Raw genomic sequence first — 23096 nt, forward strand, 5'->3', positions numbered from 1 at the left:
TTAGGAGAGCTGAAATAATTCTTTGAATTTTATCTCCCCACAAATAAAGCTAGATATCAACAGCAATAAAACCATAGAAGATACTTATTAACTAAAGAGAGAGCCTTGGTTAGAGTTAACTGATTGTTTACAACCCTCTTTAACATAAAGCATCTCACACCCACAAAGGGACTCTGGCTAGTGAGGATGTGGTTATGGGGAACAAGGTGCCCAAATGACAAGATAGATACACAGTGGAAGACAAGCAGTAGCTAGGTCAAGAAGCCTCTGCACTTGTAATGGAGTTCTACAGAGCCTGGGAGTGACAGAGTTATAATCCATTAGCCAGAAACAGTCAAGCACAATCTCCCTTTATGATCAGGAGAGGAGAGCTGGCTGTAATCCAGAATGAGGAAAATTACCACAGATACCTCAGGTATAGACACTCCCCACAACTCAAGACTGCCCAGGTTTTCCTTTGCACTTATTACACAAAAACATGTAATCTAGGCCCCAGCTGGGTAAAGGCACTTGCTACTAAGCTGGTCCCAATTTCTGATAGAAAAGGAAAACTGACTGCTGCAAGTTGTTCTTTGGTGTGACATCCAACCCTGAGGTATAACATGTTCATCCCACCTACTCACCTACTTCCCCCCCACACACATACACAAAACAACAAATGTAATAAAAATCTTTGTCGAATATGCAATTTATCTAAGAGAAGAGTATGCTGAGAATTCCTTGGCAATTCCACCAATATAACACATTTTGTTTTTCAGCCATTTTTTCTCTAGTCCATATTTCTATATAAATAATTTTACTGAGTTCAATGGTTTTTTGTTTGTTTGTCTGTTTTACGTTTCACACTAAATCAAGGACCAGTACTTTTTTGCACTGCTCCGTGTTCTCTGTTAGCATCATCCGAGAACTGTCAATGACTTCAATTCATGAATTGTCTTATGCTCAGCACACACAGGGCTTAGCATAAAGTACTTCAAATGCATTATCCAGTTCTGAGTCAGATGGATTGACCCAGCCCTGCCTAAATGTATTAAGCTGAGTAAGATCAGTATTGTTGGACAAAGTTTCCTGAATAAAATATTAAATCTTCACTGTAAATACTACTGATTTTTTTCCTTGAAGAAGTGAAGCTTTTAGGAGTAAGGCACTTAGCTGCTTGATTGACAGCTGTCAGACTGTCTCCTCATGGTTGAATGCCTTAAGCAGGGAGCTGTCATCTAAACAATCCTGATTTTTATGACTAGATGGACTGTCAACCCAATATGCTGACCACTCTGAATACTTTATCTTCAAGATAATTTCTGCTGCAGCTGCAAAGACTGCAGTGAGTATAGCTGATGTTGAATCGATGGCCTTTATGTTTTCTCTAGTTATGAGTGCTCCATATAGCTTGCACTGGCATCTGGAGACTATACCTTAGCTTTAAGAAACCTTGGTGACCTTTAGATAACCTTGCCTACAGTGCACTGTGTGGTACATTTGTCTCATAGTCTGTGGTTGGCAGAGAGGATGCTGTGCACATGTAAAATTTGTTTCTGGTAACAAAGAAAGTTGTGCATGACTCTACCCCAGCCTTTTGAGGGAGGGGAGTTATATAAGCAGTCTGTTTCTTGGTCTCTTTGGGTCAGTACAGGCTTTCTTCCTCTTCATTAGCCCTGCTGTGTTATAGCAGCAGTCTCCGCTATATCTTCTCTGAAATGGTCTTATATATTTATATTTTGTTTTTAGTCTTTACCACAGGTAGAATGAACTAAGCTGGTTGCACAAAGGACAAGCAAATCCCTGGGTCTTTCAGCTCAGATGACATGTACATGACTCTGAGAGAATGATTTCTACTGCTATAAGGCCCTGAGGATGCCTGAGAGGAGATGGCTACAGAGATGACAAAGGACTACAAAGGTGCTAAGCAGGCACCAATGGGTACAAAGGTAAGACTGTAGGAAACACTACACAGAGCCAAGTAGAAGAATTGCCGGTGCCAGCCAGTGGAAGGCTTCCAGACATCTTCCAAGGCTGAGAGCTGAGAGCTGAGAGCTGAGAGCTGAGAGCTGAGAGCTGAGAGCTGAGAGCTGAGAGCTGAGAGCTGAGAGCTGAGAGCTGAGAGCTGAGAGCTGAGAGCTGAGAGCTGAGAGCTGAGAGCTGAGAGCTGAGAGCTGAGAGCTGAGAGCTGAGAGCTGAGAGCTGAGAGCTGAGAGCTGAGAGCTGAGAGCTGAGAGCCTTGACACCAGCAGCTAGGTACTCTACTCGAGCTGCTGAGTGCTGGCCCATAGGTACGCAAAGCCTAAAGCAATATGTGTCTGACTTCGGTACCCTGAGCTGTAAATCTCCAAACTTGAAAGCCTAGGGGCCTAAGTCTTTCATTCTCAAGGCTTACCTTAAAAGACTGTGGGTTAGAAACCCAGCCCATAGGCTGTCAATACTGTCGCCTGCCTTTCATTTCTGTATGAATAGGAGAGGAGTTTTGTTTTGTTTTTTTTTTTGTTTTTTTAACAGTTTAACCCTCACAACACACCTAAAATAAAGATATAATTTTATCCACATTTAGAGATAGGAAGCCTGAGACTTTGAGGGAAGAGTATAGAGATGGCATGTTCTTAGGCAAGTAGCAGAACCAAATTAAGAATTCATGACAATTATCAAGTTTTCACCTTTGGCTTTTCATGGCCCTGGAGGCCTTTTTTCCCCAACGACCTTCACTCTCCGGCACAGTGAGATCTCCACAGAGTAGAGCCTACCAACTGTCCATATCAAGCTAGACTTTGAAAGACGGTTGATTATCTCTGCAGGGATCAGGTGGGGGTGTACAATATGGCATGCCTGAAAGCTTATGGCTTTCCTGAAAGCCTGCTCACATCACATCATGTCTCTTTCCCTCACCCCACTTTGCTTCAAATGCCACTGTCTTGACTCACTCTGGCTTCTCTCTGGGCTACTCCAGTCATACCTCTGACATCTTCACAGCTCAGCTCTGAATCATTTCCAACAAGCTTGCTCTCTGCCTCTGTCTCCCTTCCCTCTCCCTGCTGTTTTCCTGACTGCATTCATGTCTTTTTATCAGGCAGAATAATTCATTCCACTTGAACCTTCAGCTCCCCTCCTCACACTCCCTGAGATTGAAGTCCAAGATGTAGGCACCCCACACCTCACATGCTAAGAACTCATCTTCTTGAAAAGGTAACAAAGGATTGGTGAATAGGGTACTCCCCACACCATGCCCTCTCCCTCACACTCCGCTCCTCCTCTTCATGGAGTAGTCACAAGATTTCAAGCAGGTAGAAGCAGCATTGCATGCCCTTTTTAAGTATAAGGGAAGAGAGTTGTTGGGCTGATATTCTGCCTTGATGGATCTCCTCTTGTTGGGTCTTTCCCCCTCCTCTGCACTATTGACTCTTAGGGACCGAAAGCAGTTAAGTTCTCTAGTCTTTCCTTGCTAGCTAAATATTCTGAGTCCACGGCTTGACAGAACCTCAGGAGGCATTAACCCAGGGAAGATGCTACTTAGCTACTCAATGACACTTTGCATTTCTGTGTGACAGAGTACCAGGTAAACAGAAACTATGAAGCAAGGACTTGGAAGGCTAGAGCACAGGTTCTGGTATTTGGAACTGAAGTCTTGAGACCTGGGGTATGCTTCTCTCTGCCTCTATTTTGTCATCTGCAAAACAGGTACAATTTGCCACCCACTCTTCTGTCCCGTAAGCTGATAGTTGATGTGCCCAGAATGCGTAGGAGTGAGCACTGCACACATAAGTCTGGTCCAGCAGGCAGCAGTCATCTCTTTCCCTTGATTCTCTCCATTTCAGGCTGGATCATCCATCAGCTCTCCCAAAGTACAAAGAGAAAGGACAGGCTGTCACCAATGTCTGCTTCTCTCTGCTGTCTTGCCTTCTGAGAGTAAAAGCATGCATCAGCCAGGATGCTGCGGCCCTGAAGCCCACAGAATGGGCAGGAGGAGGAGCTGACCCTACAATGGCCATGCTGTGTCATTGGCAGAGGCAGAGAGCCCAGAACAGAGGCATAAACAGCACCTTGGGCTAAACAACAGCCAACAGCTGGGAATTTGCCAAAGCTTCCCTCAAAAGCTGCCCCCTCCACCCATCCAGGGATAAAGAAAGGAAAGTCAGCACTAACAGGAAGCTCTCAGAACAGCCTCAACCCCAGTACAGTGTAAAAAATGAGACCAAGGCAGCAAGTGACTGGCCCAAATCCATGCCTGGATGGAAGATTATCTAATATGTAGCCACCAAGTGGCTCCCGAGCTAGAAACCAGAGTTTTTTTCTGAGATGGGTGTCTCATCCTTTCTCTATAGGGCTACTGCAGCTGGTCTGTGCTCCAGCAAGGCTAAACAGGAGTGAAATCCAAAGTTGAGCTTTCCTAGGAGTCAGAGCCTCATCCATCCTCTGAAAACAGCATCTGGACTTTTACGCTCTCAACTCAGACAAGCCTCCAATGATACAGAATCAAGCTGGTATTTCTGCTTTTTAAGTTTACCCAGCTAATGGGTAGACAGAACAGGGGTGTATCAGCAAACACGTCACATGACAGAAGAGCAGGAAAGTTCGTGAAGCAAGGCAAGTGCAATGGAAGCAGGTGGAAGAGAATGATCATGTAGAAGAGAACCATCATGGAGGTCACAAATCATTGAGTGAGGCAGGGAGCCGGCTGGGTAGACGCTGCAGAGAGTGGAGGAAGAGCACAGTCTGAGTAGAAGCCCCAGGGGGTAGGACAAAATGGAATACAGGGAAATTGCTTGCGAGCTGTCAGGAGTGCAGAAGCATGAACGAGGGAGGGACATCAGAGAAGAGGTTAGAGAAAGATCTGGAGATCTTTTAAGATGCTCTAAGCAATTTAGAATGTGGTGAAAAGCACTGCTGACCTCTGTGCAAAGCAGTGGTGTTCCCTGACTTGGGCACTAAAGGGAATATCTTCTGTGTGTAAAACTGATTGCCTTCAAATGGTATTCATAGGAGAGGCAGGAAACACAGAGGACAAGAGAGAACACTAAAAAGGACTCCAGGTCTGGAGACAAGGTGGTATTGTCTTCCTGAACTGCATTACAAGTGGCAGAGTGGTCTCTCTGAATATGCTCCTTTTGTGGCTACAAGGTTGGGATAGATTGGAAGCATAGACACCCAGTTCTCTTTCTGTAGGGCCAGGAAGTCAGGAACCTGCCACCTGGAAGGAACCCAGAAAACAGTAGCCAACCCCATGCCAAAGCTGAAATTCCACACAACCTCTTTGAAGCAATGACTATGCTCGAGAACATTAACACCTACCCTGGGGTGACAGCAAGGGACTCTTCATCTGTAGCATTGACAGTTCATGTAGGGTAAATACTCCCCCATGACTATAATAATAGTTCGTGTAAGGTAAATACTGATGTTTGAGCTGCCAGTCGTTTAAAGGACTCCTGAGGGGCTGGAGATTAGCTCAGTTGGTAGAGTGCTTGCCTAGCATTTACGAAACCCTGGCTTTGATCCGAAGCACCACATAAACCTGGGCACGGTAGCACATTCCTGTAATCCCAACACTTGGGAGGTAGATGCAAGAGGATCACACATTCAAGACATCCTCAGCTACACAGTGATTTCTTGGCTAGCCTTGGCCACAGTAGACTGTGATATATATATACACACACACACACATAACCTGAAAGTCCCTACTGGCCCCTGGGAAAATATGGAGGCTGCCCTTAGTACTCCTGTGGAGCAACCCTTTTGCTGACTGCATCAGACAATACCCATTGCATCTCGTCATAATCAGAATTCTCAGTTTATATGAGTACCAGGGGTTTGGACAACTATTTTCCCCCAACAAGATCCTTATGAAACTCACAACATAAATTGAAAAAGACCCACTGTCCAGAACAGGGTCAGCTAGGTTTATTTTTGCTATGATACCAAGCAGACCCTTCTACAGAAGTTAGGAATCAGGAAACTAAAAGAGCATGCCTACACAGTAAGCAATTTAAACCATCTCCCCAGTCCTCCACTTTTTAAAATGTAGCCACATCAGAATGTGGTAAAAGCATCTATTCCATCAAAACAGTCATGGTGGTCAATTGGTTATCACAAGCCCAAAGCCTTGGCCCCAGTGTCTTGGGTATGTATGTCTTGTGTGTGTGTGTGTGTGTGTGTGTTGGGTGTGTGTGTGTTGGGTGTGTGTGTCTTGGGGGGTGTGGGATGTTTTGCTTTCTTGGAAGCTGATAATTTTCTTGCTTGGCCATGTGACTTGCTCTGATAACAACTTTATGACCTTTATGAGCCAGGCCATAGTTGACCACATCCATCCCAGCCTCCCCCATGAAACCAAAGCACTGATGATATAAACTGCTTCTCCATCCCGAATTCCTATGTGATATTACCCATATGAAGCCAATGCACACCCAACCCATCATAGATGTACAGCATGAACCATCCATGGGTGAATAATTGTTTCCAGATGCTGAGAATTAACGGCTGTTTGCTATACAGCACATACAACTTATCCTAACTGGTGTTCTACCCATGTGTATATGCTACAACTTGGGTTTGTAAAGCAGAGAGAGAGAGAGAGAGAGAGAGAGAGAGAGAGAGAGAGAGAGAGAGAGATCATTAAAGTGGAACCCAACAGAATTAATTTGTTAAGGTAACTGAATCTGTTACACAAAGCTCTGAGTGCTGCCCAATTTTATAAACTGGAGAGGAGTAAGAGTTGGGATGAAATTACAGAGAGAACTGATAGTGTGCAGAGAAGAGACAGGGAGTGCAGGGAGAAGCTTTAGAGTGGACAATGACAGCACTACTTTAAGCTAACATATTGTTTAACTCTCTGTTCTATTTTCTTAAAAATGGAGGAGCTAGATGTATCTTCCTACTCACCGAGCAATTCTTTATTCTGTTTCAATGAACAAATGCCAGAAGTTCCTTAAAGTCATACTGTAGGAATTTAAATTCTCAATGTACACTCCCACTTAACTCTTTTAACTAGTTCTTGTATCTAGGCATTTAGATTGTGCCCAGTTTTTTTTTTCACTATTATAAATTATTTTTGTAAAAGAATAAACATTTGTGGTATGTGTTTCATCTAATGGCAAAATGATTTCTTCTTTTAATTAACTTATATTTTATGTATAAGAGTGTTTTGCTTTCACGTGTACCATGTGTATGAAGTTAACAGAGAGGCTAGAAAAGGGCAACAGACCCCCTGGACTTTGGGTTACTGACAGTTATGAGTCAACATGTTGGGTGCTGGGAAACAGGGTCCTCTTAATCAGCGAGCTGTGTCTCCAGGCCAACCAAATATTATCCCTAGGAAAACACCTGAAAATGTATTTGCATGGCTTATTGTTACAAAGAATGAGTGCTCAATTTGGCATTTTTCACAAACTGCTTTCTAGAAATACTGTACTAATTTACATTCTCAAAAACGTAGGCTAAATTATCCAAAACCTTTATTAACACTGAACGTTGTCAATATTTTAAATCTTTCCAGCTTTGCTTATTTATATTTATTGTATCACCAAAAAGAATGGTTGTTTTGCTTTGTTATTTAAGTTCTGTTGGAAATTGTCTCCAGCTCTCTTCTAGTCCTTGTTCTGAGAGGCTAATACTCTCTTGATTTAATGATTTTATACCCTTTGTAAATTATGTTAAAGTGATATCCTACTTGGGATATCAGAGAAGATATAGAACCACCACCTAAATTTGACTTTTAGATACACAGTGAATGAAACTATTCATTCACTCTAAAAAGTAACTCATGGTCCCAAACGTGGTGACTCATGTCTGTAATCCTAACCAGCTGGAAGCTGGAACAGGAGAATCACATTTTCAAGGATAGCCTCAGGTAGTAAGTTCCAAGTCAGCCTGCATTGCCCAATGAGATCTTGAGGAAAATAATATAAAAATAAATAAAACCAAAGTTTTGCTTTCAAAATTAAATTTAACAACCTCCTATCACATATATAGTAAATATTTCCCCAGCTTTTTCTTCAATTCTGTTTACTATGCCTTTTAACATAAACACCATTTGGATTTTTTAATGCTTATATCTATAAGTATTTTTCTTTATGACGTCATGATGTATTAGAAAGGCTTTCAGAACCCATGTTCATGGCAAATACCTGTATATTCATTATTCTGTTTCATGATTTTTTTGTTTTGGGGTTTTTTGTTTGTTTGTTTGTTTGTTTTTGTTTTTTGAGGCAGGGTTTCTCTGTATATCCCTGGCTGTTCTGGAACTCACTTTGTAGACCAGGCTGGCCTTGAACTCAGAAATCTGCTTGACTCTGCCTCCTGAGTGCTGAGATTAAAAGCATGCGCCACCACACCAGTCTGCTTTATGATTTTACATTCAGCATTTGAGTGATCTGTAATCTATTCTTGTTTGGGGAACTGCATGGAAAGCATATTCATACTTCATGATTTTTACTACAGTTATTCCAATATCAGTTACTCTAAAAGTCCATTTGTTCCACTCACTGAGGTACCACTTACAGCCCTGAACTACTCTCTTCATTTGTACTTGGGGCAGCTGGTCTTGCTCCAGGGTTGGTGCTCTGAGTAGTACCACGCCATTGCAATCACTGTTACTCTGTAATGGAACTAAGAACTATAACACAAATGCACAGATTCCACAGGCATCAGACCCTGGCTCTGCTTTTCTACCTGTGCAGTGTTGGTACCTACTTCAATTACATATGTGTGAATGGCAGCAGGGCTGTTATCTGTTTCATAGGCTTACAGTAAGATGTACTCATTCCTGTAAAGCATTTCTGAAGCAGACACACACACACACTCACAGACACATACATACACACTCACACACACACTCATACACACATACACACACACACACACACACACACACACACACACACTATATCACATCGCTTCATTGCAGTATCCAGCAGGACTGCTTCACACTCTCTTCTTTGTCCCTGTTTTGTTGATTGTTCTCTTTTCCCAATTGAGCCCTAAAATCACCATATCAATTTACAAAGAAAATTCTATTTGGAATTTGATGATGATGATGATGATGATGATGATGATGATGATGATGATAATGATGATGGAAATGTAAAGCACAAAGGATTTGATTGGGTTACTGGGTTTCTTTTTCTTGTTCAAGAATAAAGCTTGTGTCCTAATAGAGTCAAAGTCCTCAGTTCCTCCAATCAAGGGAAGGGTCCCCAGTGTGGTGTACGTTCCCTGATAATGTGGTTTTTGGGAAATTTGGGCTCTTTCTCAGGGTTCTTAGTACCATTAATATAAACAAACAAACAAACGTTTAGAAAGAAGCTTAAGGACAGTTTCATTTGAGCCCCCCCCCCCCCAGGACAGATAGGCTATAAGTACAAACAGCTGCTTTGGAGGAGGAAGATAGAGAAGAGGAAGAGAGAAACCCATGCCATTTGTAAGAGGCCAAATGGTAGACAAGCAGCCACATAGCAAGGGGTTAAAGCACGCCCCAGCTTTGGCCAGTATCCAAGAGAAAGAAAAAGAAAGAAGAAATGATGGGAATTAGGTTTTCTGAGTTCTAACTCAGAAAAGCAGACCTTAACAGAGCCACACGGGCATAGCTATGACTCCCTAAGCAACTCTCTAGGAAGGCGCTCTAGAAAGGAAAAGCAGAGTATCACACTAAAGTCTCTAGTCATCCTTCCCATTTCCTTAGCGTGTTTTATAGCGAATTGGCCTTCCTGAGCGGTGGGCTCTAGTCGGCACAGACTCTGGATCGATTCTCCTTTTTGGATAGCTTGGGGTGGTAGCTCTCCACCCAAAGGCTGAGAGAGGTAGATTCCATTCTTTTACCAGAAAGAAATAGCTTTCACTTAATGGACCTCAACAAAGCCCGGAGCAAGACTACTGTAACAGTGAGTTTATATTTCCAGATGTTTATGATTGCCCTATTAGTGAGGAGAGGATTTATCATTCACATTACTAACAATAACACTGTGAATTTGTTGTTTTTATATCACGACCTACTAGCTCATTGTCTTTACTTTGGATTTTTCTAACACAATCTATTCCTGCAAACTGCGATTGTTTCCCTCCTGGTTTCCAGCTTAAACCTATTACACATGTCAGGACACAGGTTCAATAACTTAGACTTCATTGTCTTCTTTCTCACGCCTTATTGCATCCAGCACTTTCCAAACTGGCCTCCTAGTCTGATCTCTAACTTGAATGGAGTTTTCTAAGAATCCTCAAATAGGGGAGCTTCGTGGTTTGGGGGTCTAGTTTTTGCTTCTCTGCCTTCCAGAGAGACTTTTGCAGAGCCTGGGCGCCCTCCCGGAGCAGGAGGCACTGCACCGGGGGCCGAAGTTTCTCCCTGCCGTTTCCGCTTGAACAGCGTCCAAGTCTCGCCTTTAAAATGCCAGGGCGGCCTCGGCTCTGCTCACAGCCGCTCTCGGCGGCTGCCCGAGGCTCACCGCGCCGCCGCCGGGCGCTGACTCAGCCGCAGTCCGGCTGCTCCGCCGAGCCGGACCTGGGGAGCGCGCGCCCGGAGCCTGCCTGGAGCCACCCGAGGAGCACCGCAGCGCTTGAGCCGCGGGCTTCCGGAGCTGGGGGCTGGCCCGTTTAGGTCCCTGAGCGCATCGGACTCGCTTGGCCAGGTAAGACTGCAGGAGCATCACCCGGAGCATCCTTCCGGATGGGCGGGAGCGCAGCACCGTCCCCCCTGCGGGAGATCGTCCCAGGTAGCAGGAGCGGGATCTGCAAAAGCAGCGGGCCTGGCCTGGATAAGCCTTGGCCGCTAGGAGACTTGAGAGGACTTGACACCAGGACCCCTTGGCAGCCCAGTGCCTAATACCTTAGCTGATAACTGTTAACCAGGAGAGCCAGTTCCGAGAGGCCAGTAAATGCAGCGCTTGGGATGGAATGGCACAAGGCAAGGCTTTGCAGCAAACAGCTGTCTTGGGGGATTCTGCTCTCAACACCAGGGAGTTGCTAATTTTGGGTTCAGATTCATTACTTCCCTTTGGGAGACCCTCCTCCATCGACCTTTAAGGGATCCAAAGGAGTGTGTGTTGAAACTGAGTCAAAGTTACCAATTCCCTCTTGTCAAGTTCAGGGCCGAAAATTCCATGTGCTTGTGACTGTCAGCAGCAGAGAACAGAGTCTCATCAGTGTAGTTGATGAAGGTCATGATTGATGGGACTTCTGGGGAAAGTTCTGTTGGTGGAAGTCTTTCTAAAGAAATGTCAAGTCTCAGTAGGATTTTTGTCCTGATCTCTGTGAAAAGCCTAATGCAAGTTTTCAATATTTTTCCCCATGTCAGTGGAGAATGTTTCCGGCGATTCTGTGAAAACTGTGTTATCGTGCTAAATTTGATAATAGTCTTTTTGCCCGAGGGATCCTGTTCTGGAATGGCAAGTCTCTGTCCAAAGCTATGAATCTTCTCATTGCCTGTACTCTAGGGTCCCAGTGTCACAATGATCTCTCAAGACATGACTATGTACCCAGAAATGAAGCCTCACCCATCGTCCCTGCTGCCTTCCTGGGAGAGGCTCCCTTGTAACCACTTCTGCACCAGCTTGGAGGTTCTACCCCCACATCCTCTGGGATTTCCCTGCCCTCCCAAATCCCAGCCAAAGAAGCTAAGCTTTTGGCCTGACACTATAATCCATGCAATCTTGCTACATGCCCCCAAAAGTATGTTGTCCAGCATCACAGCCCTCAGGAAGCTATTTCCTGAGCAGGGCTGTAACAATCTGATTCGTTGCAATTCATGGTCTTCTGCAAAGTAGGTTTAGGCAATCACAAAGCTGAACACCAAGCCTTTGGGTGTGACTTGCAAATTGGACTTTGGTAAAGGTTATATTTTTGGAGGTAGCTCACAGTATGCACCAGCTTTGAGAACACATGAGGGTGTGCAAGCAAACCCCTGCTTTAAGAAAGTACTCTGAAGCAAATGGCCTTACATTTGCCCAAGCAAGGAACCGTGAGGAAGCTATTCACTTACTCTATGTACCTTTGCATTAAGATACTCTACTTCCAAGGAACTAATTCCCTAATCACTTTTCCAATAATGCCATTTATTATTTCTGAGGAAAATGCAGGTAATGAATGCATGAGCTATGTTTCTGAATTCACCTACATGTGGAAAAATCATAGCAACTTTTAGGCTGTTAAAGGACAAAACGTAAGTCTGATATAAACAAGGATAGAGTGGAAAATGGATATGTATACATTGGTGAAAAGCACCCGTGTATGTGCCCGGAAAAAAAAAAAACTAGAAATTCAATGGCTGCTTACATCGATTTAGCAAATTGTGTATCTTTCCAGCCTGTTTCCTTACCGGGTTAATGAAAGATGCAATCATCCTGAATATATTGCCTCACTAGTTAATCTTTCTTTGACAAATATTTACACTACAAGGGCTCGATCTCACAGCACAGTCTCAAAATCAGCATCCCTGCAGTGGTCCACATATAGTATGGCTCAAATTCAACACTATTTCCAAGACTTAAATGGAAACTGAAATGACATCAAGGAAAATGTCCTTACATTATCCTGCCTGGCCACAGTAGAAGAAGCACTGTTTATAAAGCTGACAGGGTTCCAAGTCTCTGAGGTTAATGCTTCTAATAAGTTCAAATGTGGAAAAAAAAGCATGCTGGCTCTGAATTTGGGCATCGAAGGTTCTGGAGCTACTCCACGTTTATGAGTGTTTTAAGTGACTGAAGTTTGTTCTTGGAAGTGATATGTTTTAGTATTTTCTTTGGAAGGAAATATTCCTACTGTGCCATCCTTGCCTCCTCCCATCAGAGAGTTGGCAAATGGGAATCTGTGTTTCCTGCTGACTCAGGGTGGGTGCTGTGAAAATCAGTTATCCTGGTCTCCTTAGGGAAAGGCTCATGGGTACGTGTGTGAGGGAGTCTGGTCAGAGTTTAGTCCTGGCTCTATAACTAATCAGATGACATTAAACAAGTGACCTTTCTGATTCCCTTATTTATTAAGCCCCAGAATAACCAATACCAAGTCAGTTGCTCTTATTAAATACCTGCCATACATTAAGTATTTTGTATGTGCATTCTTGTAACTTTCACAGCAACATTCTATGTATGTATATGGATAGTGGGGTCTTTGTATGTATATGTTCATGCATGTACAAGTGTGCATATGCTTAGTGGGGGTGCATGTGGAGTTCAGAATTCTACATTGTCTTCCTCAACCATTCTTTATCTCATTCATTAAAAGAGGATCTCTTGTGTGACACTTCTAGAACAGATGGCCAGGGGAACCCTGAGATGCTCCTGTCTCTGCCTTCCTTACCAGGATTACAGGCATGAGCCACTATGCCCAGCTTTTACATGGGTTTTTATGTTTTTAAGCAGACACCTGACCAACCAAGCTATCTATATCCCCAGCCCTCAGAGTCACATTTTTATCTCCATTTTCTGATGAGGAAACTGATAATTAGAGGAACTATCTCAATTAATCAAGATTGATTGCGGATGAGAGAACTTGAGTTCCAAAGTAGCATGAAGACATTTGAAGATGCTGCCCTTCTTCCCTGAGCTTCTTCTTCATTGCCTGAAGTTGCTTAAAGAAAAAAAAAATCTCTGATAGACAGGCATCACTCAAAAATCATGGAGGTGCACTTTGTGGTGATAACAACTTCCACTTTCTGACGACTCCATGGTATGATGTCTTTTTTCATGTTTGGCATCTGTTGACGGAACCCTTTGTTATTAGCCATGACTTACCTATTATCCTCTGAAAGTTCCTCTCTGCCTCTAGGACTCAGTCTCTACTGCCTTCCTTTCTGGGGTGATGTAGGAACTGGAACTGGAATTGGCATTGGTACTTTCTGTAGATAAGCCCAGCACATGGAAGGTGTTTGACACACAGTGTTTAGAACCAATTCTTCCTGTCTGGTCCCTCCTATACTCTGCTCCTGTGTTTCACAATGGACAATGGTGGTCAATAGATTTCCATGGCATGTCCTTGAACACAGACTTCTGTGGTAGACATTCCCTAAAGAACCCCTTGATGTGTTCCCTTTATTACATTGCCTTGGGCCATTCCAGGTAAGTGTCCTTGTGAAAGTCAATCCTAAAGTAATGTAGGGAGGTATTGTCACAGACTAGAAGAACTAGGGTTGGGATATCCACTCTCAAGTGCCCCTAGATCCATGGACTTATAAGAGATCCCCATAGCCACAGACACTCTACACAAATGAGCATCCACCAGAGATCATGTAACCTTGGCCTTCATCCTCTTTCATAGTATCTAACCTGGTTGCTTGCCTAGGATTGCTTTTGAACCTCACCCTGGGCTGTAGAGCAGAGGAAGCCCTGAGTGAGTGAATCCCTGAGAATATGTGTTATTGACATGGGCAGGGCATCAGACCCATGGGAAAATGTCAACACTTCCCAGCCACCGGGGTGAGGCTCATAAGGAAGTGGCAAAGCCTTCCCATGTGTGAATGCTGATATTGAGTGCAGAAAATGTCCAGATAGCTTCCCCCACTGCCCCACCCTGCCTAGATATTTATAGCCTGAAGACTGCTTTCCTACAGAGATTACTTCTACCAAGACTAGTTAAACCAGCCTCCTTTATCCAATTGTATACAAACCCTGCCTCCATGTTAAACTCTATATAATAAGCATGCTGCACTTCTGTAGGGCTGTACTTTTCAAGCAGAGAGCTGAGACCACCTCCTCTGTGATCCCAGTTTTCTATCTCTGTGTCTGCTTGTATTTCTTTTCTTCATTCCCTTGCCAATACGCTCAGGTTCATCCCTGGACAATGCTAGACAAGGCATCCCAGGTCTAGCATTAAGAGCAGTGCAAGAGCCTCCCTGGGCCATTCCTCAGAGCCTAGCCCCAACCTTGGCATTCAAGAGTTTTTAGAATTTTTAAAGGTCTTTGTTTTGCTTTTAATTGACTCATAATGGTTACACATATTTATAGAAAGACTGAAGTGGCTCACTTGGCAAGGACAGGCCCAGACAGAGGGATGAAGAGAAAAGGCACTTAGCTACTTAGACTTGAACCTCTCAGATGTTTCTACTGAAATCTACTAGTGACAGGAGATATGACCCTGGGTAGAAAGTAAATGACCCAACAACATTATGCTTTCATGTATAGTTTTTGTTCTGACCTTTGGGGAGTTTCATATTTTGTCTCTAAAAGATCTGACTTTAGCACTTGGCCCCATCAGAATCCCAAGGACGATTTCTTTACCCTTGGGACAGAATGATGGGAAGTGACCCTGAGGTGCCCTCAAAGGTTGGAACAGGTTAGTAAGGCAAGAACTGTGCGGCTGCTTCTGCAGCCCTGTCTGGAAGAGACAAGGTGAGCGAAGTCCAATGTCCTTTCCTTGGACATGAATTTTCATGCTCTGTGGGCATGATGACATGAGTTTGTCATTTGGAGATCGACAACTGACAAGTGACCCGATAATGCAAATAATCATCATACCTCTTTCTTGTTGGCAATGCAGGTTCTCCTTAGCTCAAATGGAACTTCTTATATTCTAGAAGACTGTAAACAAATGCCTCGTGTTTGTCATACCTCCATATGTCTAGAGATGGCATAACTAATTGACCATGGTACTGAATGAGGCCTTGAAATCCTCAAGAGTTGCCTAGAGTTGGCTTGAGAAACGATCCCTAGTGGGGTACCATGTTTGATGGGAAGCAGGCAGAAGTTTTCAGCCAGGTGATCAAAATGAAGGTGAAACTTCTGAAATGGTTGGCCCTTCCTTCCTGACATCCTTGCTTCTCCCAAGTCAAACGATCATCTTACAAAATGTGCCCCTATATAGTCCACCATGTCCCAAGTGTCTTCAGACAGACACACCCACTATAGCTTATTTGATGACCTTCTGCTTGCATTGATTGGGGTGTGTCTGTGTCTACCCTGGACTGTCTACCTTATATTATGTGTTACCTATATAGCTAAGACACCAGGGAGAATGAGACTTAAGGCTTGGAATGTTTGCACTCTGAGAAGGCAGACGGCATACTGGCATAGCAAGGAGGCTTTGTGCACGAGAGCAGGGACCTCTGGGACTCTGAAGGGCTAGGTGGACCTGCCAGCCAGACCCTCATTAACAGCATGGCCTTCATCTTCTAAGATGACCCCATGCCTGGAAAACAGCATTGCCCTCTCTTATTAACTGAAGTCTCATAGGGGCCCTTGTCTTCACTGGGCCAATTGATTTGACAAATAGATATTCTGGGCCAAACTCTCGGGAAGGGAGTTCCATTCCACTGGCATCAACTCTATAGCAGAATTGTTCACTCACCAGCAAAGTCTGTGTCCCCTTCCCTGTGTCCCAGTTACAATATTAACATATTCATTCTCAGCTCTGCAGAAGAATGGAGGGAAGCTGCCACTTTTAGCAAGCAGAGCAATGAAAGTCGTGCTCTCCCCGGCAGCCACATCTTCAAGTGAACAAGGACATCATTGTTAATCAATATACATGCCCACTGAAATCCAGGACTCTGAGAATTCATTTTCTTCTTCAGCGATTTCCATGATAACTGAGATTTTATCTGAGATAGATACAGAATTTCTAACTATTGTTGAAGAGGAAGGATTTGAGTCCTGCTGCTCTGCCACTCTCCCTAGGTCCCTTTACTTCACAACTGGAAGTGGGCATTCCAACCTGTGGGGACAAGGAAGGGATTTTTGCCTCCTTTAGAAATCAGCATCCAAAAGCCTTAACCCTTTGACTCAACAAGAGTCATGTTTCAGAAATTCCAACTGGGTGAGGGGGTCTAAGAGAGCTTCCTTACATGGACATAAGATGTTGTAAAGATGGTGAGAAGAGAGATCTAGTTGTCAAGACCCATTTGGCATATTGACTCATTTCAGAACCGTGTAAGTAATTATCCTGGTGATGCACAGGAGCCTCCATTGTCAAACTTCTCTGACATGGCTTCAGATCCTAACTCCATGTTTTGGTGAATGAACACACATATTCCTCTGCTGCTAGGAGCTCCCTTTTCTCCAGGATGAAATAGAGGCAGGGATATGGCCTCCAAAACCTTAAGAGAAGCTTAGGGAGAACTATGTGTGGCTAATCCAGCACTATGCTCACCACACAGTAGGTTCAGGGAAATGTGTTTGGCAAAGTAGCCTAATTATGAGCGTGCACCTTATCATGCAGCAGGCAGGAGAGTGATGCCCAAAGAATCTTCCAGAAGGCTCATTGTAAACTACAGTCAGGACCCAATCCTGATCTCCCTAGACCAGAACTTCCTGGTGTAGTATCAACAATGAACATTTTGAACAAACATTTCAAGCCTTAGGTATGAGAATCACTGAACAGGCTTGGGCACATGCATCAATTTTTCACACTTGCTTGACCTAAACTCCGTATCATCCAATATCTATAGTTCAACATCTGACAGAAAAGCAAGTGTCCTCTTTCCCCTTTTGAATGCACACATCCACTTTAACTCCCACAACAGACATTGAAAGGGCAATTGCTAATTTTTTGCTTTCCACAAGTCATGACATACCATTGGTTGTCAACTGTGCCCATATCCAGAGCTTCTCAGTCCAGCTGATGCAGCCTCAATTTTCATTGCTCCTGCCTAGAAAAATCATAGGACAAAGACAAGACCTGGATCTGGAGAGAAACCACAGGGCTGCTAGCTTTGATGCCATTGTCTCTTTTAACAGTAGCCACTGTGTAGTAAAAGCTCAGGATTGCTCCAATTTCAATGTACAAGTAGGGAGAGAGCTTGTCTTTATTTTAGGACTGTGTGTGTGTGTGTGTGTTTCCATCTTTGTATAAAATGAATTTTGGAGTTATAGACAACGTGTTCCTTTAGGGGAACAAGAATTTGCATAGTTGCATCCTATGGATTCACAGGAAGCATTTACTGTGTTTTGTGGTTGTCATGGTTTGTTTATGGTGCTAGGGATTGAGCACAGTGTCTTATGAGGCTAAAAGTATACTCTGCCACTAAATGCAAAAATCAGTTCCCCAATAGAATCTTTTTGGAAATTATTTTTGATTATACTAGGTGTTCTATGTGATGTTTTCAGAATAAAAGGAGGAAATGACTACCTGTAATCCCAGACCCATGACCAGTATCTTAGTATTTCCTCCAGTTTTTGCTACTTCTCTGTATCTTTGTGATGATTTTATATTTAGAAAATAATGGGTTATATGAGGAAGTAGAGGAAACTGTTCATAAGCACTGTGACCCACGTATCCTGTAACACAGCCTGGAGTGGCTCTGGAGACTCCTAGAGAAAGTTCTATACAGGAGGTAGGATATGGGCCAGAGAGTCGGGCATAGTGTTTCTGGTGGAGAGAGCAGGGGTGGAAGGGACTAAGATCAGCATCGCATTTTTGCAGTTATCAAAAGGTAGATGAGTCTATCCCCCTCCCTCAGACACTGAGAGGGCCTTGGAGGATACCTCAGTGGGCAAAAGGAATCAAAAGTGATGCTATGTGACCTTCAGGGCTGCAGAAGCAAAGGCCATACCACTTTTTTCTGGTCTGTCTTGAGACACTTGCTTTATGACATTTGATCTGTCTTATCAACTGCCCTGGAGCCACCATGTGGGATCACATAACATTAGCCCTGAAGGACCCATGCTGAGAGTTTCCTAAGGCCAGGGACTGGAGCTGTGAGTAAAGGTCCTTCTCCAAGAAGCCAACCTCAATGGCCATATGCCAAAACACACGGTAGAGCCACCAGCAGGGTCCAGTCAGCTCCTAAGTTCAAGAGCAACGTAATGGTTCTTGTTGTTATTTAAAAATAACCAGGACAAATTCATTGTACTTATTTTAGACTTGAGGTAAACAGATTGTCAAGGGCAAGATGCTTAGTGAGGCTGTCTGGGGATAGAGTATAGAGGTCTTGGTGCTGTGGCATGGAGAACTGTCAGCTCCTGTGGAAGGAATTTGATGACAGCTGGTAGGCATAGTCATCTCTGGAGGGTTCTTTCCACATTGTCACCATGCCTGCATCTTCAGTCTGACTTTAGGAAGTGAGCACTCTGGTCATCAGACATAAGCATCCTAGAATCTGAGGCCAAACTGTGAAAGAGGTCATTCAAGCCCTGGTACAGATCAATTATGGGGCCATTTCTTAAACCCCAAGGCTTGGTTCTATGTCTACTGCCTACTCTGATACTTATTCCAAGTTAGGTGGAGGCTTCTGAGACACTGGTGGAACACCACGTTAGAGTCTTGATAAAGTATGAAGTGCCTGGCTGGCTTGGGAGGTGCTTCCTTTCCTTTGGAAAAGATCCAGCTGACAGGCTTTGGGACCCATGGCAACAGAATTGCCAGGAAACTTCTCAGAGAGCAATTTCTAATCATTTGTCCTTCCTTGGCTCCAACCTCAGAGAGTGGCATCTGGGTTGCCCTCATGCCTGCTGCCAGAGCTATCAAAACCCTGGTCCCACACATTAGATTTGGTGTGAGCCCATCTTCACTGACTAGGAGGGAAAGCTACTACCCGATTGTCAGTAGGGCAGTGCTTTACCAATCCTGAAACTAAGACCTCTCCAACTTTTGTGCAGATGGGCAGTGTCCCAGATTGCCTGAGCAGTGACTTACCTGAGAAGCAGGTAACTACTGACCCAGCCTCTTTCATCTAACCTGGGCTTGGTTTGTCAAGAGTGGTACAAGAATCACTGTAGCGCCTGCTGATTCTGGCACATCCTGCTGCTGCCTTGAGCCTGGATATTACCTACATCCAATATGAAATTGGCCTCAGAAGCTTGCTTGCTGAACTCAGAAGGAAGAAGGTGTTGGTAGAGGCTGAACACAATGGCTTTCTGTTCAGTCAAAACTAGACAGACATTTTCAAGGACTCCTAGCAGGACGGTGTAATGAACAGATGCTGGATTGATTTTCTGATTTCCCACACCTTGGTGACCAGGAGGTGGAGATAGAGATGAATGAAGAGCAAGTAGCTGGGTGCAGACATGGGAACTTCAGCAGAGTCACACTAATTCACACTTTGGATGGTCCTAAGTGTCAGGCTCCTCTAATAGCTACTACTCTGCCCTAAACAATGACAGGCAACTCTTTCGACTTAGATAAAACACACATTTTGTTACCTACTCCAACCAGGCTGTCAATCCCAGAGATGGAGTGTCCAATATTCATGAGAAGGGATGAGAGGACTCACCAACTGGCGGTGGGATGGGTACAGTCCCAAGCCTCCAGTCCCCAGCCCCAGCCCCCAGCCCAATCCAGGACAGTATCAACAGCACAGGAGGAGGGGATCTGTATCTAAATTTCATAGAAAAGCAGGGAAGAAAGATGAGAATAGCAAAGAACCCTACTGGACTACCCCCTGGAGGGTAACTCTGGCCAATTGTGTAAGGCATGTATACATCCTAGGTGTATCAGCCTGTACAGGACTCAACCCCACTCCTCATCACTCACCCCAAGTGGTCATCCATATCCTCTTTCTATCTTAGAGATTGTACTGAGGGGACAGTTGGCAAATAGAATCTGCAGATGCCCAGTACACATTGAAATAGCCATCATGTGATGTACACATTGAACCCCAGATTCAGGGCCCATAGCTTGGGTTTGTCAAACTGGAGTGGTTTATAACAGCCCCCATTCTATAGGCCATATAGGAGCCCCTGGAGCCCCTTCCTCCAAGCCAGTATCGACTGGCATCTATCTGTTCTGAGTGTCAGGTTAGGGAAAACAGCAGGTATACTTGGCATCACCTTCCTGAGGGAAGAGGACTCTGAGAGCTGGCAGGTAGAAGCTGTCTAACGAATCTCTTATGAATCCAAGGTTCCCAGACTCTCAGGAAAGTAAAGGCTTTCATGCCAAGCTTGCTCCTTGAAATCTACATGTTCATGGGATGGCAAAATCAGATGTCTATGGAAGTCAGGCAAGTGCCATGATGGCTGGAGCAGATGAGTCTGAGGGACAGAGAATGGGGACACTGGAGAACAGACCTACAGGCTGGAGACTCAGTTTTGACATTGTGTTACTGCTCCCATCTGCAGCCCCAACATAGCCAGGCTATTTTCCAAAAGAAAAACATCAAGTATCATGTGAAATTGTCCAATAGTCAGCACATCAAATGAGAACATCATATAACTTTGTTCAGATCAACATGAAGAAACACCATGTTGTGATCTTTGGTTTAGGTACTCAATGGAAATTGATTAGTGAGCTGAAGTTGCTGCAGACTTTTAAACTTGGGGATGCTCCAGCACAGAAAGATACAAACTATCTCTTCTGGTGGATGAGGACTCAAATGGAGCTTTAGGTTGGCTTCTGGTTCTTGTCTCACACTGTCCAAATCCTGAATATTTCCATTAACCCCTACTCTCAGATAGATATGGAATACTTCAGAGATAAAAACAGAACCATAGTAAAAGGCCAGGCTGGGTTACTTAGCAAGTTCAAAGCCAGTCTAATCCGCATGGCAAGAGCCTGCCTGACTTCAAAAGCGAAGGCCTGAGGATATAGCTCAGTGGTGGAATGATTGCATAGCATGCATAAGGTCTTGGTTCAATCCACAGCACCAGGAGAGGAAAAAATAAAAGAAATAAAAATCTTCTTGCCCTGGTTCACTAGATCTACTTCCCCACTGTGGAGCATGGGATGCTATGTACTTCAAAGATTCTAAGTTGTCACCACATCCTGAAAGCACAGTGAAGGACATCTAGGGTGCAGGAGTTCCTTTTAGACAGCCTCTCAGAGTTACTATCATGCAGGTACAGATGTGTCTGTGTCTCTTTAGATGCCCCAGGTGTTCCTAGCCTACACGGCATGACACATGAATAGATGAAGTGAGCACCTGCTGTGAACCTCTGTTTCTTCATCTCATTCCTGTCCTACCTACCTCATCAGGAAAACACTGGAATGAAAAAGTGGGATATAGACATAATATTGTTTCCAACAGGGGGGTGTGATAGGAGAAAGGGCATGCTATCATTCTGTGCATCTGCCTTCCTTGATCGTGAGAAGGGAAGACATTGACTTTGGCACTTCTGCTCCTCCTTCTCCAATCTGCTTTAGCCAGATGGCCTGGAGGAGGCCTGGCCTGGTGGTTATCAGAATGCACTGACCCTCAGGACTCACAGCTTTGGCTAACAGCAATTTACCATTGTGGTGTTGTGGATGTGAAGGGAAAGCCAAAAGCAGGTTCTCCTCCAGACAAGTACACTCAGCACCAGCACCAATGGGCACCTGTGACTCTACAGCTATGGGGAAGTGTGGGGAGGCAGAATGGCTAGTCCTCATCCTGCATAGTTATTGAGAGCCCACTTATACCAAAGCAGAGAGGATGAAGTGCAGGGTTCCCTGCCTCCACAGCTGCTAAAGCCTTTACTTCTTTGAACATCATAATTAACCCAAAAAGGAGTCTTCCATTTAAATTGGAAAGATTTCCTGAGGTCTTGAGGCAGAAGGGTCCTTTGAGAAAGACCTCAAAGTGGGAAAACCCATATTGTGTTTAAGAATTTAGGGGATTAGAAAAGTAACTCGCGAGAAGGGTAAGGCAGGGGAGAAAGTGGAGAGACAGAGGAGAAGCAGCAGATCTTTGCACGGAGAGGCACACTGCTCTTTGGAAATTTGGATATGGAAAATTGGGATGTGTCTTCTACTACCCCCTCCTATCTAAACTGAACTCATTCTCACAGAGTGGGCTAACTCCTTAGTGGAAAGCTTCCTTCAGAGATGCCCTTCTGGGGTTCCTAACTGCCCTGACTCAAGATCATCAGTTACCCCACAGGCATTTTCCACCCTAGCCCCATCTCCTGGTCCTAGTCCTAGCTGATACTGGCCTCTGTCTCTTTTTTATATGAATGAACACACATTCCTCCTCTTAAGTCTTCTTTCGAAAGGTCTGGAGAGGGTAATGTGTGGGAGATAAAGAGCAGAGCTCACAGCCAGGTTTAGGACTGGTGGACAGGAGACCATATCTTCAGAGTGTTGGTATCTTTTGGGGTACCACATACGTCTCTGTAGAATGAAGATCCCTAGTGCACTACTTCAGGGCCTGATAGAACAAAATGAGAAAATAAAGGAAGCCAGGCTATCCTGGGGGACGCTCTAAGTCCTCAGAGACCCAAGAGCCTGGAAGGAGAGTCATATCACTGCCCTGTTATCTCCAAGTGGCAGTAAGTACTGTGTATGCCTTTATTCAT

The 23096-nt window shown here is 44.3% G+C and overlaps 1 protein-coding gene across 1 annotated transcript in view; it reads left to right on the plus strand.

Annotated features, from left to right (window-relative positions):
* Positions 1-10382: 10382 nt before the first annotated feature.
* Gm2115 (predicted gene 2115) overlaps positions 10383-23096 on the plus strand; it is a 52265-nt gene continuing 39551 nt past the window's right edge. The window contains exon 1 of the mRNA NM_001384188.1: positions 10383-10598. The gene's annotated coding sequence lies outside the window, so the exon portion shown is untranslated. The remainder of the gene's footprint in view (positions 10599-23096) is intronic.

This window comes from Mus musculus, chromosome 7 (genome assembly GCF_000001635.26).
Source record: "Mus musculus strain C57BL/6J chromosome 7, GRCm38.p6 C57BL/6J".
NCBI lineage: Eukaryota > Metazoa > Chordata > Mammalia > Rodentia > Muridae > Mus > Mus musculus.